This window comes from Panthera leo, chromosome B1 (genome assembly GCF_018350215.1).
Source record: "Panthera leo isolate Ple1 chromosome B1, P.leo_Ple1_pat1.1, whole genome shotgun sequence".
Taxonomy (NCBI): domain Eukaryota; kingdom Metazoa; phylum Chordata; class Mammalia; order Carnivora; family Felidae; genus Panthera; species Panthera leo.
Window position 1 is genome coordinate 95915059 of NC_056682.1, and position 25478 is coordinate 95940536.

Here is a 25478-nt window from a genome sequence, read left to right on the forward strand (position 1 = left end):
CTTTCTCTCTACATCTAAGACAAGAACATTCTCTTATATAACCTTAGAATCATTACTACACATAAGAAGTTCAATACTACTAATTAATATCATCTAATGATAATTCTGTATTTAAATTTCCTTAATTGACCTCAAAATGTTTTTTATAAATTTTTTCAAAATCCAAGATCCATTCAGGGTTCACACATTGAATTTGGTTATGTCTCCTTGACTTTGATCTAGAACCATCTTTCTAACTTGTTTCTTTTAAACAAAATTAACTTTTTTTGAAAAGTCCATGTCATTTATTTTGTAGGCTAACATTTTTAATTTGTGAGACTGTTTCCTTATAATTAGATTCAGTTTAAATATTTTTGACAAAAGATTAATAGGTGATAATGTTGTATACTTCAGACTGCCGCATCTCAAGAGGGATATAATATCACCATCCTATTATTGGTGGTGTTTCAACTAATAGCTTGGTTAAGACATTATTTGTTATGTTTCTCTATAATAAGGTATCCTCTCCCCTTGGTAATTAATAAATGATCCGGTAGTCAATATTTTGAGACTTGTGAATAACTTTTTTCCCAACCATCTTTCACCCAATAGTGTTAGCATTAATTGATGATCGTTGCCTGGATCAAATATTACACCGGTATTGCAAAATAGTGATTTTTTCCCCTAATTTCTCATCACTTCTACTTTGTTAGCTGCTATTCTTCTATAAAGAAGAGTCTTCCCGGGGCGCCTGGGTGGCTCTGTAGGTTGACCGTCGAGGTCATGAGCTCATCTTTCGTGGGTTCCAGCCCCACGTCGGTCTTTGGGCTGACAGCTCAGAGCCTGGAGCCTGCTTCGGATTCTGTCTGTCTGTCTGTCTGTCTCTCTCTCTCTCTCTGCTCTTCCCCCGCTCATGCTCTGTCTGTCTCTCTCTCTCTCTCTCTCAAAAATAAAAAAAATTAACATAAAAAAATTTTTTTTAAAAAGAATTATCTTCCCTTTCTCATCATGATGTATAGATTCTTTTTTTTTCATTCAATGCTTTATAAACTATTATTATAATTCATTCTTTTAACATTTATTCAGAGACTACTCTGTGCCACATACTACAGTGAGATTTACCTAACGTTAATCTTAGTTTACTTTACTTTTCCCCATGGTACTTAAGGAAACTATCAGTGGCACGTGGACAAGTAATCCAGATTATTGTATTGGCCACCATTTTGCTACAAAGTTTTGACAGGAGGGAGAGAGAAATGAAGATGGGGATGGGAGTGGAGCAAGATCTCCATATTGCAATTATCATTCCCCTTTTGTAACTTTGGCCAGGCTACTGTGGTTCCTACAATCATCAATGGCCATCTAAATCATCACACAGGAAATAAAAATCAACGACCATCTCTGTCAAGCTATGCTGGACCTACCTCAGAAGGCAGGCAATTCCAACACCAAGAACTCAACCTCAATCCCTGAGCTGATGATCCATAGAAGGAGAATAAATTCTGTTTCTACTCTGAGCACAAAATAGGTCATTTAACTACAACCCAAGTCATTAGGAAGATAGGGGAAATATGTCCATGTCTTTAACATATAATAGGTTCTTAAGCAAATATCATGGTAAAAAAGGGCTTGGGCAACACAGGAACCGCAGAGCACCTCCCTGGACAAACAGGCCACACATCTCAAACAGACAGCATCCTTACCTCTCTGGAAGGATCTGAATGATGGATTCCAAATAATTAATCACAAAACAAATAAAAAACAGGCTTCAGCATAGTCTGCTTTCAGTGGAAGGATAAAGGACCCTCTGTTTTCCTGGGAAATAATAGACTGACCCATCTTGGTCAAATTTTCCAGTGGAAGGAGGGTTGGGAATTTTATACAAGGGGGGACCTCTTGCAGTACAAGCCTGTATGCCCTAGGGCCCTGCTGACGAACAGAGGTCAGAAAACCTATCCAAAGGATGTACAATCTTTTGCGTTTAATTTTGTTTCTTTTAGGGGAAGGTTTCTGCTCCCTGTGGAGTCTAGGAACAGCTCCTCCAGCCCCAGAATAACGCATGGTCTGTGTTCCCAATGGGGAGGGCAAGCAGAGACTGGGTTAAGCCAGGGAATCAATAGCCAGAGGGTGATTATGATACCTGGAACCTTTGTTACCTCAAAGTTTACAAAACTTTAACATCTGAGGCTATGGAGGAAGATTCTCCCAGCTGACAGAATACCTCCAAAGGGATAGGGGCCAAGTGGAAAAAGCCCAGGTTTTAGGGACCACAAAACTTGAATTCTAATACCATCCCTGAAATGTACAAGGTATAAAACCTATGCAACTTAGTTAATATCAGTTCCCTCATCTGTGAAATAAAAAATACCTCAGAGATCTGTTGTGAAAATCACTTTAAAGAAGGTAAAGCATGTGTGTCGCTTTATTAGTTAGGATTCCTTTCATTTCGGGTAACAGAAACCAACCTGAGCTAGTTTAAAAAAAAAAAGTGAGAGAGACCAGAGAATTAATTATAAGGTAATGATATCTCATCATTCTTTTTTTTTTTAAGTTTATTTATTTATTTTGAGAGAGAGTGAGCAAGCAGGGTAGGGGCAGAGAGACAGGAGAGAGAGAATCCAGAGCAGACACCATGCTGTGAACACAGAGCCAGATCCCACAAACCGTGAGATCATGACCTCAGACAAAATTGAGAGTTGGATGTCTAACCAATTGAACCACCCAGACACCCCGATATCCTTTCATTCTTAAAGTCAAGACTTTAGCTAAGCCTCATAATGAGGCTAGAATCAAGACATAAAAGTCATGGGGTGTCTGGGTGGCTCAGTCAGGTAAGTATCTGACTCTTGGTTTTGACTCAGGTCATGATCTCATGGCTCATGGATTCAAGCCCTGTGATGGGCTCATGCTGACAGTGTGGAGCCTGCTTGGGATTCTCTTTCTCCCTCTCTCTCTGCCCCTCCCCATCTCACACCCACACATTCTCTCTCTCAAAATAAATTTAAAAAGTTTAAAAAAAAGACATAAAAAGTCATCAGGAGCCATTGTAGCTTCTCTTTGTATATCTCTTTTGTTCTCTCTTCTAGGTCAACAGAGCTGACATTGTGACTGTCCATAGCTTTTGAGTCTATGTATCCCTTTCTAAGACAACACAGAGGGAATGGGAATCCCATAATCCCAATTCCAAAGTCTCACAAAGAGTCTGATTACTTCCCTTATAACAGGAGTTCATTGTGCATGAGTGTATGGCAGCTGGGGATAGTGGGAGGGAGCAGTAGGACTGGATAGCACAAACGTGGCTAAAAATGCTCACCTGTGGTTAGTGGTATAGCTAGGGGATAGTCTATAGTCTGGGGAGATGTTCTAAAATGTTTCTACAGGTACCTACCTTAGTATTTGTCACATAATGAGGGTGTTAGTTTTTCTTTTTCCTTCATCTTATACTAGATATGATGCATCTAAGAGAAGAGCTGAGAACAATTGCTCAGATTATTCCGGGACTTTTTGATTACTGATGGAAATCATAGGCTCAACATGGTATTTGGCAATAATAACACCACTGAGATAAATAAGGAAAGCTGTGTACTTTTTAGACCTTCCTTGTTCTTCCTAAATTTGGCTTCTAGCTGTGTTCTCTGAAATGTATCTGCCCACCCTTGGAAAATTCCTTGTTTCTGGTGATATGGTGGCAGGAACAATCCTTCTATGAAGAAAAGTGTTCTGTATGGAAGCAGATGGGTTAGGAGGTACTGGTAGGGCTAATGGTTGAAAAAAATACTAAGAACACAATTGCTACAGAAACATAGCTGGCTTTTTCCTATTGTCGCAGACCACATTCCCAAGTGTAGCTACTGTGGACAAAGCTAATACTCCTTCCTTCCTTCCTTTCATAGAATAAATGTTTACTGAACTGAATACTGTGCTTTTGACAGACATACAAAGAAAAGCACTCAAGATGTTTTACATGATCACCTTTTTCTCCTGGGAAAGCAGAGGGCTCAGACTGGGATTTTAGAAATCAGGGCTGGGCACTAGAGTAGAGAAGATTGTCCCCTAATTATAGGATGCTAGTCAAAGTGGCACTGGGTAAGGGCAGGCCAGGAATTGAGGAAGGCCAAAGAACTCAGACCAAGAGAGTAAATGGAGAGCATGGATCTAGACCAAATGGTCAACAAGGATGAGCATGCAAGGCAGAGCCAGCGGCTGATGAAGGGCCTGATATGACCCTGAGAGGCTATAAACAACCCAAGACAAGAATCTCTTATGGAAAGCCCACAGGCCGTGGCCTAGGAGGGACCTCTGAAGATACCCAGGACTTTTGGGCCTAGGGAGAACAAAAAAGAGTTCTGAAGGGAGAAATGTTTTCCACACCAAACACCTTTCTTAATAGGTATTTATTTATTTATCTTTAAAGATTTTATTTTTAAGTAATCTCTATACCCAACATGGGGCTCCAACTTACAACCCCAAGATCAAGAGTTGCATGGTCTACCAACTGCCCCTTCTTCCCACTACCCTATTTCCTGCCCATCCCTGAACACAACTTGCAAAATCGTAATGAAAGAAACATATTTCTATAGATTCACTACTGAGACTGAAGTATGCTTTCAGGAGTTTAGACCAAACATAAGCTCTTAAGAAACAACAGTGTACATGTAGTCACTTGAGCACAAATTTCTTTACATCACCATTGAAAACAAATTATGTCTGGGTGGTAAAATATATTAGATGAGTTTCAGGGTTTTCCCAGATTTTGAGGCACCATTTTATCTTCATCCGTTGTCATTTGTCTCTACTATGTTTCTCAACCAACTGAAAACCCCCAAATCAGTGGGAAATACTTAATGAGTAATGAGAATCACTTGAGTGGCAAGTTGTATTTGACTAAATAGCCCAGCCATGTCTTTGCTATTGATATAAATGCTTCCATATTATATTTACATCATTATATCCATTGTAAAAAAGTATATTTCAACAGTGCAAAAATAATGTGGCAGGAAGGCAACCTTGGGATGTTATAAATATCAGATAAGTCATAACTATAATGATAATATTGGAATTTATCTTCAGAAGATAAAGGTTAAATTTACCAAGAGGACACAAATGAACAATAAAGACTTCCTTATTGAGTACAGATAAATTTCAGATCTTTGATAATCTTGTTAAATACTAGTAGTTCCTTATTCTTAAAGCCTTCCCTCAGTCTTAAGACTGCTCACTGCTTTTATAAGTGCTACTTTTTGTTGCTTTTTCTTATTTGATGACTTCTACTAAAACATTAGTGTGGTATCAGGTATCAGATAGTCTCTTTCTTTCTGTGCTTCTGCTTCTCTCTTCCCCCAATTCCTTTCCCATCTCCTTTGTCCCCACAATTCCTAGCATTCTAACTCTAATAGTAGAAGCAAGGAGATAAACAAGGAAAATAAAATGCAAATAAGAAGTAGATATTGAATAACAGGAGAGACAGAAGTATAGCACCCATGTGCCCCCTTTCTCTACCTAAACAAATATCACTTTTGCTTCAAGGCCATAGCATTAGTCTATGTGGGCTGCCATAAAAAAGTACCAAAGACTCATACAACAGAAATGTATGTTCTTGCAATTCTTGAGGCCAAGATGTTGGCAGGGCTGGTTTCTTCTGAGGTCTCTCTTCTTAGGTCGTAGATGGTCACCTTCACCCTATGTCTTCACATGGTCTTTCCTAATATCCTCTTAGAAGGATCTCCAGTCATATTGGATTAGGGCCTATCCTAATGACATCATCTTAACTTAACTGTCTTTAAAGACCCTATTTCCAAATACAGTAACTTTCTAACTATTGGAGGGTTAGAACTTCACCCCAATATTAATTTTGGGTGTCACAATTCAGCCCATAATAGCCACCATTATCTACCTTTACCAAATACTGCTTCTCTGCCACACCAGCCTAACCTGGGGTTGACTATCCACAGCCTTGGTGATCTCTGACATTATTTTAGCAGCTGATTAAATGTAATTGGATACTTAGGGACATTGTCTTGAGTGGTTTTTAGATAAAAGTAATTTCTTCCCCAACAAGATCCAGGAACACAGATATAGTTTTTAATCCCTCTCAATACCTAGAACTCAGTCAGCACATTAGTAGATAGGCTTACAATAAAACAAAACCAATCTCAAATGAATTGAAAAAGAAAGTCTCAGTCTTTTAGTTGCTGTGTTAGTACACTTTATCCCTTTGAGAAAAAGCCCATTACAGGCAAGACTGTGCCCTCTCTGCAGAGAAAGCAAAGGAATTAATTCAGTTGGTCCAATGAAAACTAAAACTTGGACAATTATCAGAATCCTTTGTCTTTCTGATATGATTTTTAAGTATAGTGCTGTGAGAATTTTATAAATGGGTGAATTCCAATACTTTCATATATTTGGCTGAAAAGATTTTGCTTATAGGAGCTTAGTTAACTTTGAATGATAATCATTAAAAGTTGTGAAAGTAACGGTGATCCTTCTTTCTGGAATAAGTTTACAACACTGCAAACTGAAAGCAAATCCTGAAAATTGTTGTAGAGGTACTGTCTACATTTTGTTTTGCACAATTTCATTTTTCCACTTACAGTGTTACTTCATATGCCCTTCTTAACTTTACAAACATGGTGGGTAAATGATTTTGCTGTGACCATGATCTTCAGGAAGTTATCTGACTCTTCACTTCTGCATAACTACATCAGACTCTTTCAGAGCTCACTTTACTCACACCCAAGGGTGTGCACCAGACCAGAAAGACTGTTCAGTTATATTCTCTCATTCATTTGAAAATTCAGGCTCAAAGAGATGAAATTTATGTTGTTTCCCAGACTCTTTGGGGAGGTAAGCAAATATCTACCTTATGGAAAAAAATCTTAATACTTCAGCATAAGAAATAAAAGCCAGATTGAGAGAATCCAGAATAACCAAAATAATGATTTATGTTATCTTCAAAGATAGCTCTAAAGAGAAATTAACCACCATTATCATGTAGATGGTGATAAAGAGGGAAATGACAGGTCATGGAAAGTCTGATTTAATATTTTCTGAACTGTTCATTCTTCAACAACCAGGATAATAATAATGATGGCAGTGGTAATTCTCAAAAGGAATTAGACATTTGCATACTGCTCAGACTGTGAGATGATAGCCATTTGGAAAGACGAGGATGTTGTTGGGCAGGTAAGAAGCTATGCCCAGGAATGCTAATTGCCTCCTATTGTGATGACCATGGTTTCATTTATTACCATGGGCTAATGGCTTTACTTACATTACCTGATTGAATCCTCACAACACTTAATGAGGTGGGCACTGTTCTCACGGTTTTACAGATGAGGAAACTGGGGAGTCAGAGTTTATGAAACTTGCCTAAAGTCACAGAGCATAAGGAGGAGAGAGAGGAGTGCCAACATGTATGCTCCTTGAGATCATCAGACCCAATTTACTGTATGAAATTAAAGGCATAAAATTTGGGCGGGAGAAATATTTCCCAAAGTTACATGCTGGTTTTTTTAAATCCTCTATAATGTATATCCCCAGTCCAATTTCTTCAAGAGCTGTCCCCATTCTCAGTTTCCATCGTGTAAAATTTTTGGAAACCAACCTGCCAGAATGACTGAAGGCTTCACCCAAGAGTTTCCACATTGCATTAAATAATAAAGTTTCCAAACTTCCTGAAAGATAATTATTTATGTATGAAATAATTATATTGTATTTTGATATGAGAAAATTTCTCTCCTCAAAGTCTATAGGACTAACCACCACTTATGGCTGAAAACATTAAGAGGAGTGGCTTTTACTTTCAAAAGATTGCAAAACACTTTCCCAGCACCTTTATTTCAGAAAGTAATATTCCTATTGAAAGTTCCTTTAGACTTTTCCCTGAACCGGGTCTTCTGTGAGTTGTCATCTGCAATGTCTGCTCCGGTCTAAGGAGGAGCCCCTCACCTTCGCTGTCCACAAAGCCCAGCCTCAGGAGCGAGAGGGAGGAAGAACAAGCCCAGTTGCTGTCACAGTGAAAAATTTCTAGTGAGGCATAAGCCTTCATACACATAGTTTCAAGAGAGATTTCAGCCAGACCTAGCAGTCCCAGTAGTTGTCAGAGACTCTGGTTGATTCCCACCTTCAGCAAAAATCCTTTAGGGCAGCAAGCGCAGCAGGAAACCTGTCATTAACAACCACCATAGTGTCACATCAGCGATTCTCAGGAGTGTCGGCTCCACTATTTAACTCAGCTATTTACCTCATCTGGGAGAGCTTTGTTTGATTGTCAGAAAATAGAACATGTACATTTGTCTGTCATAAACACACACAAGCTCTCCAGAGCACAAATAAACAAAACGATCATGTACATTGGTAAATGTGTTTGCATTATTTAACCAAACCAGATGAAGCATGTGAATAACCCTGCATATCAAGTACCATCGAGTAACTCACTTGTAATCTGTCTTGTACAATACAGCCATTGCCACTCATTCCACTCACCCAATTCAGACCCTGGAAATGTACTATTTTTAGACTGGCTTTGTACACTACTATTTACAAAGCGCACTGTTAAATCCTTTGAATAGCAGCCAAGAAGTTGGGTGAGAACCTAGAAACCTGCCACACAGATCAGCATCCTAATCAACCCTGGGACAGCCAGCGCTAAAGATCTGCCTTTGTTTCTTTTTCTTCTTTCCCTTTGTCTCCACAGGAATATCAATGTAAAAAGGCAAGGGGACAAAGAGGTGGGCCTTATCTGTTCTTGTTGTTCAAGTGGGTTGCTTTACTCACTCTCCTAGATAACAGCCCATGTGTCAACACATCTTTGGCAGTTTAAGTTGTTCTTTGTCAAAACCACTTTTGGAAACGATTTGACCATTTATTTACTTGGGAGCCAATGTGAACGTAGCAGGTGCGTCATGGAAAACTCTGACTTAGGTGTTTCACAGCAGTTTGGATTTGGTCACATGACAGCCCACTGCTCCTGGCCAATCCACTGCTGGTGAGCTGGCCAAGTGGCCACACGGGAAGGAGGGACAGAAAAGAAAATAGTAGGCAAAGTGTTGGCGTGAGGCAGGTGGTGGATGAGGCAATCGCAGAGAAAGGATTGCAACACCAGGGAGGAGATGAAGGGCCTCATCATTTGGCAGCCAACAAGAAACCTGAAGGAACTAAGTTTGGCTCTGTTTCTACAGCTTGAGAAAAGCTGAGAACGGAAGCAATGACTGGGCTAATTCTGGACAAAATTTTTTAAAAATGATTTTTGAGAGGAATCCAGATCCTTGCTTCAATTCTTAGCTTCTATGTAAATTGCTCATTTTCCAAAATTCTTTAATTTTTTTCAGGTGACTTGAAGTGATTTGTATTTCATGGGATCATTTGAGACATCCCTGGTAGCCTAAAATGTGAAGAGTTTAATCCTTTTCCTTTTGCTCACCTTCCTCATGGTGCCATTTTGTTTCTTCCCTTAGCCTGGATTGGCCAGTGAAAGTGGTAAAGCCAGACTGTAGCCAAACAGTGGTATCCTGTCCTACTCCTGTACCTGTACTTGGGTGTCCTCATGTTCTCCACAGTAGTATATCTTTCTCCTTACAGAACTAGTCAGAGAAATAGAAATGGATTTTGAGTACTTTGGATGAAAAGTGGTTCTGAATCTAAGGCATTTTTATTATTTCAAGTTAATAGGGTCTTTATATTCTTTATAATATTAGAGATATTTTATGAGAAAGTAGTGTGCCAAAATGATAAACAACAATGACAACAAAAGTTATCTGCTTTTCCAGCCCATGTGTGCCAGGTACTATTCTGGACACTTTATACAGTATCTCTACCCATACCAACAGCTCTGCAAGTTAAGTATCATTTTCCACATTGTGAGAGAGCACTGAGAATTAGAAGAGTACTCTGGCAAGGTCACCAGCCAATCAATGGCAGATCTGAAATTCAAACCTAGGTTTGTTGTGTCCTTTCTACCACACAAGGCAACACCATTTGCAAATGCGAACCCATTCCAAGCTGTCAAAGGGAAACTGGCTTTACCTTGATGAATGTCAAGTATATATATTGGGTTCAGATATTTTAACAGATTCAATACATTTATCTCAGGATTCCTAGAGAAGAGTAATAGGACTGTTACTGGGTTCTTACTTGTAGAATTATGCTTATCTGCTACTACTTTTAATTCTTCAGTATCTTCTAAGTATTCCATTTCACCTGATTCTTTTCCTGGAATGGTGGTATGGAGAACATGGTCTATAGTAACAGTGCATAAGAATAGCCTGGCTTTCCTTTACATGCATGAATAAATGAGGAAAGAAAATTTCCCCAAACCTGAGCATGTAGGCAGCACCATTATATGTCAGGCCTGCACACATACACAGTTTGACCCAAACCAATCATTGGACAAAGCTTGGGCAAGGATTGGTGCTAAATAGGAAAGGGAGCAAAGGTCATGAAGAGCTGCAAAGAAAACAGGAAGCAGGTATTGGTAAATTTCACATGTACAATAGTATTGCTATTATAGTGAATGTCTGCTCAGTATATTATTCTCACTTTCTTCCTCTGTGTCCATTTATTGGTTGGTCACCATCACCCTATTGGGTCCTAGTATAGGTCCTTTTTCTCTTATTTTTTTATTTGAGTATAGTTGACACACAAGGCAGTATACGTCTTAATATAGATTCTAGAAAGTGAAAACTGCCTTTTATAGTTCTAAAACCAAAGCTTTGGGCCTCAATGTGGATTGTAGATATCAGTATACTCTTTATTACCTGGGCTTTTTTCGTTTGCTTGTATCTCCATGTTCCATTTCTGTTTTGTCTAAAAAGAAAATGAAATAGAATTACCTCCTACACTCATACTGCTATTGACATTAAATTTCATTTTCTTTTATTATGATCAGCAAAGTTACTCATAACATTGGAATTTGTTTTTTTGCTTTTAGAGTTATAGCTACTGCTGTTGTTGGAATAATTAGTATTGCTTTGGCACTGTATTCCACCTAAACTCATGGCATTTGTGTACTATTTACCTTTCAGAAAAGCTATTTTCAAAGAAGAAAAAGAAAATGGGAGTACAGACTTCCAACAGCACACATTTTTTCTGCTCTCTCCTTGGCTCCAAAAGAGGATGCGTGAAACAGAATTTCAGGCTGTAATTAATGCAGCTCTTCATAAGATAAGAGGTTCTTTTATCTATAGAAAAATTGCTGCATTAATTCTCAATGAGAATCAGAAGGCTTTGGTTAATGCTCTTTCTACAAGAGGAATTCACCTTTTCTCCTCTCTACATACTTGCAATCAAATTTTAATATATTGTTACAGGAAACTGGAGGCGAATAAACATGCAATGATAATATTATTTTATAGGGCTAAGTCTATAAGCCTTAAATATTATGTGTAGATAAATGCTGAATAGAGATTACATACAGAATGTCCAAATAATATGGACTTTATAGTAATGTACTTGCAAGCACAGACCTTAATTGAATACAACTTAGTTCTAGCTCTTTGGGGGGCAGGTAAACAAATTGGGAAATGCATCCTCATTTGACATAGTGAGGGAAAAGGGCTATATATAATTCCTTGTTATGTCCTAAAGTACTGTCCAAACAAAAAAGAAACCTCTGCTGTTTCTATCTTGATTTACATATCTCCTTGTAGAACACACACTGCAATTTAGAAATCATATTTTCTTTATGTATGTTTTATGTGTGGGCTTGGAATGATTGATGATGTATTGGCACTATGTTCTACCCAAATGCATGGTATTTGTATACCATTTAACTTTTTTAAAAATTTATTTTCAAAAAAACAAAAATAAGAAGAATGGGAGTACAGAAATGACTAAAAGTTAGAGACCACAAGATTCTTCCCTAAGGTCCTGTCAAAGAAGACCCCACTGTAAGGTAGTAAGACCTGTGTCACATTGGTAATTCATTGGCCTTTTGTATGGTCCTCATTTTCCACATCCATACACAGTCAGATAACCATTCTTTCCCTTCTGTCATGATACCACGTGAGGTAGGTGTTAAAGGAGCACAAAGGCTTTGTCATCGGACACAAAGGCTAGGATGGTCAATCAAAGAAGGAAATTAGGTAGTTTTACTAAAAAATGTGCATGGTTTCTGGTGTGATTACTGCAAGTAAAAGTGAATGGGAAGTTTCAGCAACAAAGTTATTGTCATTTAATGTATAGTAGCAATTTTTACTTAGGTGAAAAGATGTTTGTAATACTTCAAAAAAAAGAGAAGACAATAATATAGAGAGTAGCAGTACAATTCTGTGTCTGTCCAGTGCTTACTTCTCCCTTGCACATCCACACCTGTGTGTGCACACATACACCCATGCAGAAAAGTGTTCTTTCTAACATGTTCACAGAGACAAGACTTTTAAGCTCAGAACCTCTTGAGAGTAAGAAACTTTTCTTGGTAGACCACCAACTGATTCTGAGAGAACAAACCTGACAGAGCCATTTTCCTTGGTTCTTTTTGCTCATATTGTTCATGTTCACACAAGGAGGGCTGTTAGGTAGGGTAAGACCCACAAAGGAGATAAAAGTGAATTATTCTGCACTAGCTGTCAAGCAATCCTAAGCTTCAGTTAACCCAGTATCTCTTTTCCTTGCCTCTGGCCCTCAGTTTTCCTTTTGTATCCTGAAAATACCATTGACATTAAATTGGGTCAGTGGGAAAAAAATCTGTCACCAGCTACAGCTTACAATTTTGGCCCCCAAGAAAACATTTGGTAAACAACTCTTATCTTGAGTGCACACTATACAAGGCTCTAAGGGTGGTATTTGAATCTATTCATCTTAGGAAAAGATGTTGGTTATTTTACACTCAAATTTCCACAATTAGAACATTTGCCTAATGCCATTCCAATGTGCTATGTTTTACAGAAGGACTTTCATTTTTCATTTTTTTTTAAGATTTTATTTTTAAGTAATCTCTACACTCAACATGGGGCTTGAATTTACAACCCAGAGATTAAGAGTTGCACACTCTACCAACTAAGCCAGCCAGGTGCCCCTACAAAAAGTCTTTTAAATCAATATAAGTAGATATATACTCCATAGAAGTCCTTGCAATATACATCAGTGGACATGTGTAAATATTTTCATAGTAACACTATTTTAAATAGACTAAACTATTTGGAAATAGCCTAAATAACCATTGACAGGAAAATAAAGTGTGGCATAGTCCAATATGGAATTCCATAAAACAGTAAAAATGGACTACAACTATATACAACAATATGGGTGGTTCTTAACATAATATTGTGTGAAAAAGCAAGTTCCAAAGATTACTTACAGCATAAAATCCACTTTAAAGGAAAAAAGTAACTAAAACATTCCCTTGGGGGTTATGTGTATACATAGAGTGATAACACTATATAAAAGTGCAAAGAATAGTGGCTATATTAGGTATGGGGAGGGAGGGATGTGGGATGGAAGAATGGTATATAGGTAGATAACTGTCAATGATTTGAATGTGAAACATTATGTTTGCTTATGAAAATAACAAATATTAATAATTAAATAAACAAAAAGACCATGCATGGGGTAAAACTCAATATGAAATAAAGTATTGGCAGATTATATGGTGATATTTACATAAAAATACAGGAAACAGTTTTGTGCAAAATAAAATAAGTAACTGAAGTCATCATAAGGACAACATACTACAGGATCTGTATCTGGCCACTTCCACTTATCCCTCACATCTGATCTATCCTTCCCTGATTCCTTTAGGAGCCATCTCCCTTCTAGTTTGAGTCCTTAATAAGTGGATATTCCCTATGACTTTGTCATTAATTCTCTTCTCTTGTCTTTGTATACTCTCTCCTTTGAAGACCACATTCACTCCCTGTTTCTCCAACTGCCTTTCAGAGGATCCCCAGACTTATCCACCCAACACTGATTTCCCTCCAACAGCATTAATCCCAGCTGATCACAGATATATTTCTCCTTGGATTCGAGGCATTTCCTCAGTCAACCACCAGGGTGACCATGAACTAGTCACATAAGCTATCGATTGATTTCCTCATCTCTGAAAAGAGAGATTTGTCCATATGATTTTTTTAAATTTTTTTAATGTTTATTTATTTTTGAGAAAGAGAGACAGAGCATTAGTGGGGGAGGGGCAGAGAGAGAGATACAGAATCCTAAGCAGGCTCCAGGCTCTGAGCTGTCAGCACAGAGCCCAACACAGGGCTCCAACCCATGAACCATGAAAGCATGACCTGAGCCCAAGCCAGACACTTAACCAACTGAGCCACCCAGGTGCCCCATTGTGCATATAATTTCTAAGGTCCTTACCACCTCTAAATTTCTATGAATTTATGCTTATTGACTCTTCTTGACAAAAAGCTGTTTGTCCAGGATACCAGCATTATTCTTGGCTTATCTTTGACTCATATCTAGTTCTGTTTGCTTATACCCAATCTGATACCAAATTTTGTCATTTCTTCTTTTGAAATGTCCCTTAAATTCACCCCATTTTTTCCTATTCCCCTGGTTTTACCTTAATCCTGGACATTATCAGTTTATACTTCGATTACTTTAAGTATATCTTAACAGATTTTCCTGCTTCCCATTCCGTCCTTGTTTCAAAAACCACTTCCAGATTATTCATGGAAGTAGCTTAGAAAAATTGTCAGGGGCGCCTGGGTGGCTCAGTTGGTTAAGCTCCTGACTTGGCTCAGGTCATGATCTCACAGTTCACGAGTTCGAGCCCTGGATCAGGCTCTGTGCTGACAGCTCAGAGCCTGGAGCCTGCTTCAGATTCTGTGTCTCCCTCTCTCTCTCTCTCTCTCTCTCTCTCTCTCTGCCTCTCCCCTGCTTACACTCTGTCTCTCTCTCAAAAGTAATAAACATAAAACATTTTTTTAAAAAAAGAGAAAAATTATGTCAGACCAATTTAAAAGCCCATTATCCTGTATTACCTTCTAAAGCAATTTTAGTACTGCTAACAACTTTAAGAACTTCTGTAATGCATAAGATCTTTCCAACTTTCTCTCTCACCAAGTCTCAGCACTTATATTGCGCTGAAACTAGAGTCATCAATGTCAAAAATTTCTGCCTCTGAACCTTTATGCCAATTCCTCAAGCCAAAATGTTCTTTTCTCTCTTTTTTTAAAACCAAAGTACCAACTAAAATTTCACCTATTTACAGATTTCTCCGATATCTCAAATCTCTGGTTAACTTTCTCTTCTCATTCAAATACCACAGTAGTTAACACTTGATTATAGACAACTGATTATTATTTTTTAATTTTTCAAATTATTGAGGTCTTAAAATTTTCCAACTGAGCTATAATATTCCTGAAGGTAGGAACCATATCTCAAACCTTTCTTATAGTTCCCTTAGTATTCATTCAGTAAATATTAATCTCTAGAACTAAAAATATGTACATCTTTAAAAAAATAATATCTATGACAATATGTTCAATTTATCCCTTACTGAGCATTTGTATAATGCACTGTGATAGGCACAAAGGTCCTTCAAAGCTGAGTATATACTTATTCTCCTCAAGAAGCTCAGAATCTATTGAGCTTGGGATAATACATCTTTCTTTCTTTCTTTCTTTCTTTCTTTCTTTCTTTCTTTCTTTCTTTCTTAATTTCTTTCTTTCTCTCTCTCTCTCTCTCTCTCTCTCTCTTTCTTTCCTTCCTCCTTTCTTTCTTTTAATGTTTATTTTTGAGAGAGAGAGAGAGAGCAAGTGCGAGCAGAGGAGGGGCAGAGAGAAAGGGGGACAGAGGATCTAAAGCAGGCTCTGTACTGACAGCAGCAAGCCAATATGGGGCTCAAACTTAAAAATCGTGAGATCATGACCTGAGCCAAAATCAAGAACTGGATGCTTAACTAGCCACCCAGGTGTCCAGTTATCTAATTTTTTTATGGTTGGAGACAGTTATTTAGATTCTTTAGAGTAGAATTGCAAAATTATTAAATACTAATTTCTGTGGGTACAGATATGGTTAAACCAGCTGATAAATGGTTAATACCTGGTGCTAAGTGGTACAAAAATAATGCCACACATTTGATATTTGGGGATAGTTATGCCTTTTTCTTAGTCAAAGTCCAGAGCTCAACCAACTGAGCCACGCAGGTGCCCCATATGCTTTCAAATTTTTAGACCTAAAACTAGTCTCTCTCTAGAGATCCCATTTATGTTCAAGTGCCTTTAACTTCCCTAATAGGAGGTTTCATAGGCACTCACCTCCAATTCAACTTGTTCATTGTTTGCTTCTATACCTGTCTCCCCGGTACAACTTTGTCAATTTTTGCTTTATATAATTTAAAGCTATGTTATTAGCTCTATTTAAAAATTGTTATGTTTGGGGGCACCTGGATGGCTCAGTTGGTTAAGCAGCCAACTTCAACTCTCAGGACATGATCTCGCAATTTGTGAGTTTGAGCCCTACATCAGACTCCACAATGTCATTGCAGAGCCTGCTTGGGATTCTCTCTCTGCCCCTCCCCTCTTCTCTTTTTTTCTGTCTCTCAAGATAAACTTAAAAAAAATTTTTTTTAATTGCTATGGTTTAGGGGTGCCTGGCTGGTTCAGTCAGTAGAGCATGTGACTCTTGACCTCAGGGTTGTAGGTTTGAGCCCCAGGTTGGTTATAGAGGATACTTAAAAATAAAATCTATTAAAAATTTTTGTTATATTGTCCTGGAAGCTCTTCCTCTTATCATTTAATCCCCAATGATATTTCAGTCCTTAAAGAATATTTCATTTGATATTAATATAGAAACCATAGCTTTTTTTTGTTTAGAATTTGCCTATTTTATTTTCAATTCTTTTCCTTCAAACTATACTCTTAAATTTTAGGTATTATAAAGAGTGTAAAGATGAGTTCTTTTTTTCTCTCAGTCCAACTGAGAATCTCTACCTTTAATTGGAGGATTTAATCCATTTATATGTATTGTGATTTCTAATCAAAGTTATTTCTCTTTTTTTGGATCTTTTCTTTGCCTGTTTTTTCTTCTTTTAAAAAATTATTCCTAGCCCTCTTTTGGATCAATTATAATTTTTCCCTATCCCCCTACCCCCACTAATTGCTTTGGACAGTATATACCCTATAACTATTCTCTTAATGTTTATCCTTAAATGTAAAAAACATATTCAGGGGCACCTGGGTGGCTTAGTTGGTTGAACATCCGACTTTGGCTCAGGTCGTGATCTTGTGGTTTGTGAGTTCTAGTCCCACATCAGGCTCACTGCTGTCAGCTTGGAGCGCATTTTGAATTCTCTGTCTCCCTCTCTCTGCCCCTCTCCCACTTGTGCTCTCTCTCAAAAATAAAATAACACTAAAAAATATTCATATACTTAATCAGTTGCTCTACTAATTTTTCAAACACAAGAAACTTACACCCTTTTAACTTTATTTTCCATGTAATTTTTGTTTGAATTTTAGTTATTTCTCTGTATTAACCCCAAATTAAATATTATTATTTAATTACATATGTATTCAGTTACATATTTAACAATTACTTTGCTCATCATTCTTTATTGTGCTTAAATTGTCTGGGTAAAATTTCTCTTCCTGAAGTACATCTTTCAGAAATTCTGCTATCAAGTTTATTGTATATATGTATATGTATATTTCTATAAATAAATATATGTGTATGTTGGATGTTGGTATGTACAGAATTTTTTTAAATGTTTATTTATTTTTGAGAAGGAGAGAGAGAGAGAGAGAGAGCAAAAGCAGGGGAAGAGCAGAGAAAAAGGGAGACACAGAATCTGAAGCAGGCTCAAGGCTCTGAGCTGTCAGCACAGAGCCCAACGTGGGACTTGAACTCACGAATCACGAGATCATGACCCAGCCAAAGTTGGACACTTGACCCAACTGAGCCACCCAGGCACCCCAGAGATTTTTTTTTTTTAAACTCATGCCCTTTCATGATTATCAGAGTACAGATTTATAGGCTGACAGTTATTTTTTTCTCAGCATTTTGAAGATACTATTCTTTAGGCTTCTATTGCTATCAGCATAATAACTTAAAAAAATTTTTTTTAAGCAAGTAGGGGAGGGGCAGAGAGAGAGGGACACACAGAATCCAAAGCAGGTTTCAGGCTCTGAGCTGTCAGCACAGAGTCCAAGTGGGACTTGAACCCAGGAGTTGTGAGATCATGCCCTGAGCTGAAGTTGGAAGCTCAACCCACTGAGTCACCCAGGCGCCCCTTAGCATAATAACTTATAAAGATAGCATGTCTTTTTTCTCTGGTTACTTTTAATATATTTTCTGTGGGACCCAAGGAATTTAACAAAAATCTCCTACCCCTGGACAAGCAGAGCAAGACTAACTCCATTTTGTGCTACACCCACCATCTCATGTATAACCTCCACATGACCTGCTTATTGCTTAAGACACTCCCCCACCCTAGTCAAGCCGCTGAGCACACCCTTACTGGAAACCGGCTCATATAGGAATGCGGAACCCCTAACCGCCAAAGAATGTAAACCCCACCTTTTGCCCGCCAAACTTGTGCGCCAATTCTTAAACCCTGCCTTTTGCCTGCCAAACTTGCGCGCCAATTCTGACCAGAGTGATAGGCTAGTTCAAACAGTTACTATAGGGTAAATTGTAATTCAATTGGCCACCTGTGTGTGGACTGACATGACTATGCAACTTTCTGTGTGTGTTATAATCTCATTGGCCACTGGCCCCTATAAAACTGCTACTCCTCTTAACCTAGGGGTCCAAGTCCCTGCTCCACTGTGTCGGGTATCCTTGGGCCCAAGCTCGAGCTTGCAAATAAACCCTCGTGCATTTGCATTGGTGTCGGGTCCTTGGTGGTCTCTCAGATTCGAAATCGGGGCATTACATTTTCTTTCCTTTGATTTTTTTTTTTTTTCCACACAGTTTCCCTACAATGTGTCTAAGTATATATTTTCATTTGGGTCTCATTGTGCTTTCAGAATCTGAGGACTCATGTCTTTATTCTGGAAAATTCTCAGCTATTATTTCTTTGAATATTGTGTCTCCCTGATTATCTCTATTCTCTTTTTCTAGTAATCCAAATAATTCTTCTCATTCTTCCATATCTTTTACTGTTTTAAATATCTTTATCTTCCAATTTACTAATTTTCCTTTTTTTAAAAAAATTTCTATTTAATGGAGTTTTTAAATTAAGCCGTTATATATTTTTTAGAAGTTCTGTTTTCTTCATCTTCCTGATTTTTAATCTTCAAGTAGCTTATTCTTTTCTTATGGTTTAAATTAATTCCTTCAGGTCTTTATTTTTAAATGCTCTTTTTATAGTTTCTTTTTCTATTTTTAATGTTTATTTATTTATTTTTGAGATAGAGCACAGTGGGGAAGGGGCAGAGGGAGGGAGAGAATTCTAAGGAGCCTCCACCCTGTCAGCACAGAGCCTCACGCAGGGTCAGAACTCATGAACTATGAGATCATGGCCTGAGCTGAAATGAAGAGTCAGATGGCTGACTGAGCCACCCAGGTGCTCTTGCTTATTTTATAGTCTTAAGCTAGTAGTTCTATTATCTGAAGGTACTGGGAATTTAACTCTGCTGTTTGTGGTCTCTGTGGCTTCTTATTCATGGTGAAGTTCCTCTTTCCCCACATGTGTTTTATAGTTTTTGATTAAGCTCATCTTTAGCAAGGCTTTATCTGTAGGAATCCCACATGGATTACATTGAAGGTATGTCCCTACTAAGCAGTTTTCCATTTGCCTCTAATGGGCAAATCTGTGTTATCACTCACTGGGTCTTTTTATGTGGATTTCTAGACTGAAAGATTTCTGAACCATTCAAACAGTGTAAATTCAAACCCAAATCTACATGAAGCTTTTTTTTCCCCTTCCACCCAAAGCCCAGGCCAAGACAGGCAAAATTCCTTATCACCTCCCAGTGCCCATAGTTGATTTTTTTTCTTTTATTGAGGGTATAGCCCTCATCAGTCCTGGCTTTATGTAACCGTCTCAGTTCTAACTCTACTTCACAGGCACTCAACGCCTAATTTCCTATATTTGCATGGACTTTTGAGATTATATCCAAGACCAGAAAGTTTGCTAGAATATCAATTCACACCTAGCTTTTAGGTTTTTTTTCTCTCTTAATTTTTATTTTTTTTTAATTTTTATTTATTTTTTTTTTTTATTTATTTTTGGGACAGAGAGAGACAGAGCATGAACGGGGGAGGGGCAGAGAGAGAGGGAGACACAGAATCGGAAACAGGCTCCAGGCTCCGAGCCATCAGCCCAGAGCCTGACGCGGGGCTCGAACTCACGGACCGCGAGATCGTGACCTGGCTGAAGTCGGACGCTTAACCGACTGCGCCACCCAGGCGCCCCTCTCTCTTAATTTTTAGTACTTGGGGATTTACTTTCCATAACTGTAAGCTCAACTATGCATTTAATGCTATTTTTCAGAAGGAACTCCACTGTCAGATCTGATTTATGCTATCTTCTGAAATTCAAGTCAACTGATTTAGATCTGGCTCTTGCTTCTCCATCAACCTTTGTGAACTTGACATTTTATACTATTCTAGAAGCAACCTTACCCAGGACTCAGACTTTGGATCCCTTCCCTCCATTCCTACTCCTGCCCCAACTTCCAGGGATCCTGGCCAGGGCCAGACTCTGTACTCCAGCCAGCCTCGAAGGTAATATTGGCCAATGATAGCCTCCTATCTCATTACTGAATCAATACTCCCTTACCGTCAGGCCCATCCTTAACATTGCCTCTAGAATGACTTTTTCTAAAACCCATATCGATTATATCACCCCCTATATAAAATCCTCTGCATCAAAATGAAGCCTATTCTATTAAAAAAAGAAAGAGTGCTATATTATTTTTAAAAAGTCAATGTTCTAAGAGCCAAAGAAAGGCTGTAGAGATGTTCTAGATTAAAAGAGTAAAAGGATACAACTAAATGCAATGCTTTATCTTAGAATGGATCCTATACTGGAAGGGAGAAAATGCCTTAAAAGATGTTACTACTTTAGTCGACAAAATTGGCATATGAACTCCAGATTAGATAAAAAGTATTGTATTAATTAGGATTAAATTTTATTAATTAGGATTTAAATTGCATTAAAAAGGATTAAATTTAAAGTTGATAACCATTCTGATTATGAAGAGAGTATCCCTATTGTTAGGAAAAGTACACAGAAATATCTAGAAGAGGACCATGATTACTCTTAAATGGCATTTTAAAAAGAATGTATGTATATGTATATGTATGTGCACATGTATGTATGTATGTATGTATGTATGTATGTATGTATGTATGTATAATGAAAAGGAGAGTGAGAAATCAAATGAAAAGCAAATGGGACAAAATATTAACAATAAGTGAATCTGGGCATAGGATATATATTGGTGTTTCTTGTACTATATAAACTTGTAACTTTTCGGTAAATTTGAAATTATTTATACACAAAAATTTTAAAATGAAACAAAACACAAAACCCTCCACTGTTTCTCCACTGCCTGAGGATGTAATTAGACACTTGGCAACCTGGCTCTGACCCCATTCTAGCTGCAACTGCTACCATTTCCCCTCTCTTATCCCAATTAGCAGGTTCCTGCTTCCCTTTCCCCAAACATACCACAGCTTGCTATCTTTGCATATGCAGGTCCCTCTGCCTGGAGTTCATTCTGCTTTCCTGCTCAGAAAATCCTCATTTCCCCAAGGTCCAGCTCACAATGATCTATCTCTTCCATGAAGTTTTCTGAAAACTCTTACAGAAAGCTAGAAACAATATACTATGTTTAAAATAAGAAACATGTAAAATAAAAGATTTTGAAAGAGTTGGCTCATTTCACTGTACAATTTGTTTAAGTGCATGTATGTACGTATGTATGTATGTATGTATGTATGTATGTATGTATGTATGTATTTAAGTAACCTCTACACCCAACATGGGCTGGTGAACTCAATACCCTGAGATCTAGAGTCGCATGCTCTTCCCACTGAGCCAGCCAGGGGCCCACAAATATTTTTAACTTTGAAATTTTCTGCATGATTTAGTGTATATAGTTTCAAAGTCTTCACTCAACATGAAACTTGTATTTGAAACGTTCTATGTTACAATATGTTATGCTATAACCTTTTGTACATCCTATAAGATAGAATGCTATATCATAATTATTTCTTGAGTACTGGTTTGGCCAGACACAGTGTGGGATGGGAACTATCATCTTTATATTCTGACATTTGGCAAGATGCCTAGGATGTAGTGGAATCTAAATTAATTGAATGGTCATTGTGTAAAATAACCTAATTATCAAATATAATTTTAACATGCATATACACTCATCTCCCAAGTTTAACATCACTATCATCCTAGCAAATGAATAGCAAACATTTAGCAAAAATGTTTTCACTGAACCTACTTCTTCCCATGGGCAATCTAATAAATAGAATTTACATTTCTCCTGTTCTCTCCAGGCAAAGTGGCAAGTAAGGAGTGGGTGAATAAGGGCTATGGGTCTACACAAAGTGAAGCCTTTTAAGAGCAAATTTACATAGAACCAAATCTAGTTATGGTCAGAATTTGAAAATCCCACCAGACTCAAAGCAATTTGTAAGTAACAAAATCCCATTTCAAGTCTATTTGTCTCTGGTTTCTTACAGTGTCTGTAGGTAAATGTGTGTAGGTAAATCAGTCTTTGAACAAACATCAACATTTTTGTGGCTAGATTTGTCAGATAAATGTGTGTATTCATCTGTTTCTGTGCTTAGAAAACAAGTAATTTTATACTTCAAATTTATCAGGACAATTATATTAGTGGATATTTAAATAACCACTGTGGAAGTGGAAATTTTTCCCTTCTTTCCTTATAGGTTCTTTGGCTGGTCTAATAATTAAATTGATTCTAAACAGATTAATGGAAGAAAAACAAACAAAATTACTTATATAAGGGAGCCTGATAAAGCTATGAAAATTTCAAAAGGCAGCCTCAATAACATCCAGAGCTAAAGAAAGGGGTAGGAGTCTGGGGATACCAAGGGAAGGAGGGCCATTCAGAGGGAAACAGAGAAGTTTAGAAAACAAAGATTGCCCTGTTATGCAGATTAAGTTTCTTAGGTAAAAAGGTCCACCTATGGTAATAGCTCTCTTCCTGGTATCGCCCCCTTTCCAATGTAAATTTAGGCATTAATGTGAAGGTTAAGAGATTCTCCTGAATCTGCTGGGTTTTCATTGCTTTTAGCTCAAAATAATCCTTGTGACCAAAGTGGCATATTTGGGGGTGATAAATTCTGCTCCCCTTCAGCAGCATCCAAGTGCTATGTTTTCTAGAGAATAAAGAAATACAGTGCATTCTAGGATCTAAATTAAAGTTAAAAATCAAAGTAAATTTCTATTTTTATGGTCTGAAACCTACTGAAAATGAGACATGAACCCCAAATCTAATTTAAATTTTAGCTAAGAATATCCTAGCATATCAGTTGTTTCCTGGAATTTTAACTAATATTTGAAGAGGTAGGAAGAGACATTTTCCTTCTTTTTTTTAAAGAAAGAGTTAAATAACTACCAAGAATTTTATTTTATTTTTTATTACAAACCTATAATATTTTGAGTACTTTTGTGTTTTAGTGCTGAAAGGGCGGGCCTACGCCGGCCGGCTCCATCTTGTTCTATGTCCTCCACCTAGATCACGCCTCCTCCCCTTGAGTAACCTCCCGCTCACCCGTTCAAACTTCCTGATCAAAACACGCCCAGTGACCTGCGTAACAGGACTCCGACCCTTCCCCAGCCAATCAGCTGAGGCCACCGCCATTACTTCACCAACTGCCCCTAGGCCCCAATAAAACCTTTGTGCTTTTGAAACTCTCGCTCTCTCTCCCCAGTATCTCACCGCTGCGTCGGTGCAGGTAGGGGATTGAGCTCGAGCTAGCTTGAATAAAGGCTCTTTTGCTTTTGCATCGGACTCAGCTCCCTAGTGGTCTTTGGGGATCACGAATTCTGGGCATAACATTTGGGGGCTCGTCCGGGATCCCCAAGACCCCCGAGGGACCCCCAACCCGGAGAGCCTGACTGGCCACGGTTAGTGTCTGTCTGTTTGTTCTGTCTTTTCTGTGTGAGCTCATTTCTGGAATTCTGGTAGTGCCCGACGCAGTCTAAGTGGACGCACAGGAGGACCACAGGCCGGGAGTTTCGGAAGACGTTCCGATTCTCCCTTCTGGAGGGACGTGGAATCCCCTCATCTGTTTTGGAAGGTCTAAGCTAGCTTTCAGTTTTGCTTCCATGGAGTTGGAAGACTTTCTAGGGGCCCTCTGTTTGTCTGTTTTTGTGTTACTCTGTTTTGTTCTGTGGACTTACTGGATGGATGTTATGGGACAGACTCAGACTACCCCTCTACCCACCCTCTTGGCTTAAGCCCTTCCTAGCCCCGCTCCCTCCGGAGCCAAACCCATTCTTGCTTTGCAGGGTCAAAGAAGAAGAAAAGTCTTATCCAGCCTTCAGCACCCCTCTACCCTGTCTTACAGGGGGGTACTGAAGAATTAATTTTTCCTCCCCCATATAACCCCTCTAGGATGCCGGAAGAACACCATCCTCCCTCTCCGGGGAGGCAGACGCTGTTCTGAGAGCGGGAGGTGGAAACGCTCCAGTGGGAAGCCTGCCCTTTACCAGACAAAGGGCTCAGAGGGAGCAATCCGCCTCCGCCGCCGACTCCACTATTCTGCCCCTGTGAGCCACCGGACCCCCAGACGCGGAGGGGAATCAGCCCCATCACTATTGGCCTTTCGCCACTAGTGACCTCTACAATTGGAAAGCTCAGAATCCTAAGTTTTCCGAGAAACCGGCAGGGCTTATTGATTTATTAGACTCTGTTCTTTTTACCCATCAGCCCACGTGGGGTGATTGCCAGCAGCTTTTGCAGGTCCTGTTCACGACTGAAAAAAGAGAAAGAATCCTCAATGGGGCCCAAAAACTAGTTCCGGGTGCAGACGGGAATCCCACCACCCACCAGGCTCAGATAGATGCCTCCTTCCCCTTAACTTGGCCCCAGTGGGATTTCAACACGGCAGAAGGTAAGGAGAGGCTCCGGGTCTACCGCCAGACTCTAATGGGGGGTCTCCGAATGGCTGCTAGAAAGCCAACCAATTTGGCCAAGGTAGGAAATGTACAACAGGGAAAAGATGAATCTCCGGCTGCCTTTTTAGAATGGATCATGGAGGCATTCCATACCTATACCCCCTTGGATCCAGAGCCTCCGGAAAGCAAGGCAGCTGTTATCATGGCCTTTGTAAACCAATCGGCCATAGACATTAGGAGAAAATTACAGAAAATAGATAGACTAGGAGAAAAAAGTCTGCAGGACTTACTGGTGGTAGCCGAAAAGGTATATAATAACCGGGAGCCTCCTGAGGACAAGCAGCCTCGCGCCATGGCGGCTGCCAGCAGTAAGCAGACTCGAGACCTGGCCAGAATACTACTAGCTACCACTGCTGACTCCCCTGAGGAACGAGACCACCGTCTCCGGCAGCTGGCAGACGACGCAAGAAAAGGTAAAGGAACCACCAAGGGGGGGAAG

At 38.8% G+C, this 25478-nt stretch overlaps 1 protein-coding gene across 1 annotated transcript in view; it reads right to left on the minus strand.

The window, feature by feature from the left end:
• The window catches only part of JADE1 (jade family PHD finger 1), a 320862-nt gene that overhangs the window by 206317 nt on the left and 89067 nt on the right, over positions 1–25478 (minus strand). The window contains exon 3 of the mRNA XM_042935504.1: positions 10734–10782. The gene's annotated coding sequence lies outside the window, so the exon portion shown is untranslated. The remainder of the gene's footprint in view (positions 1–10733; positions 10783–25478) is intronic.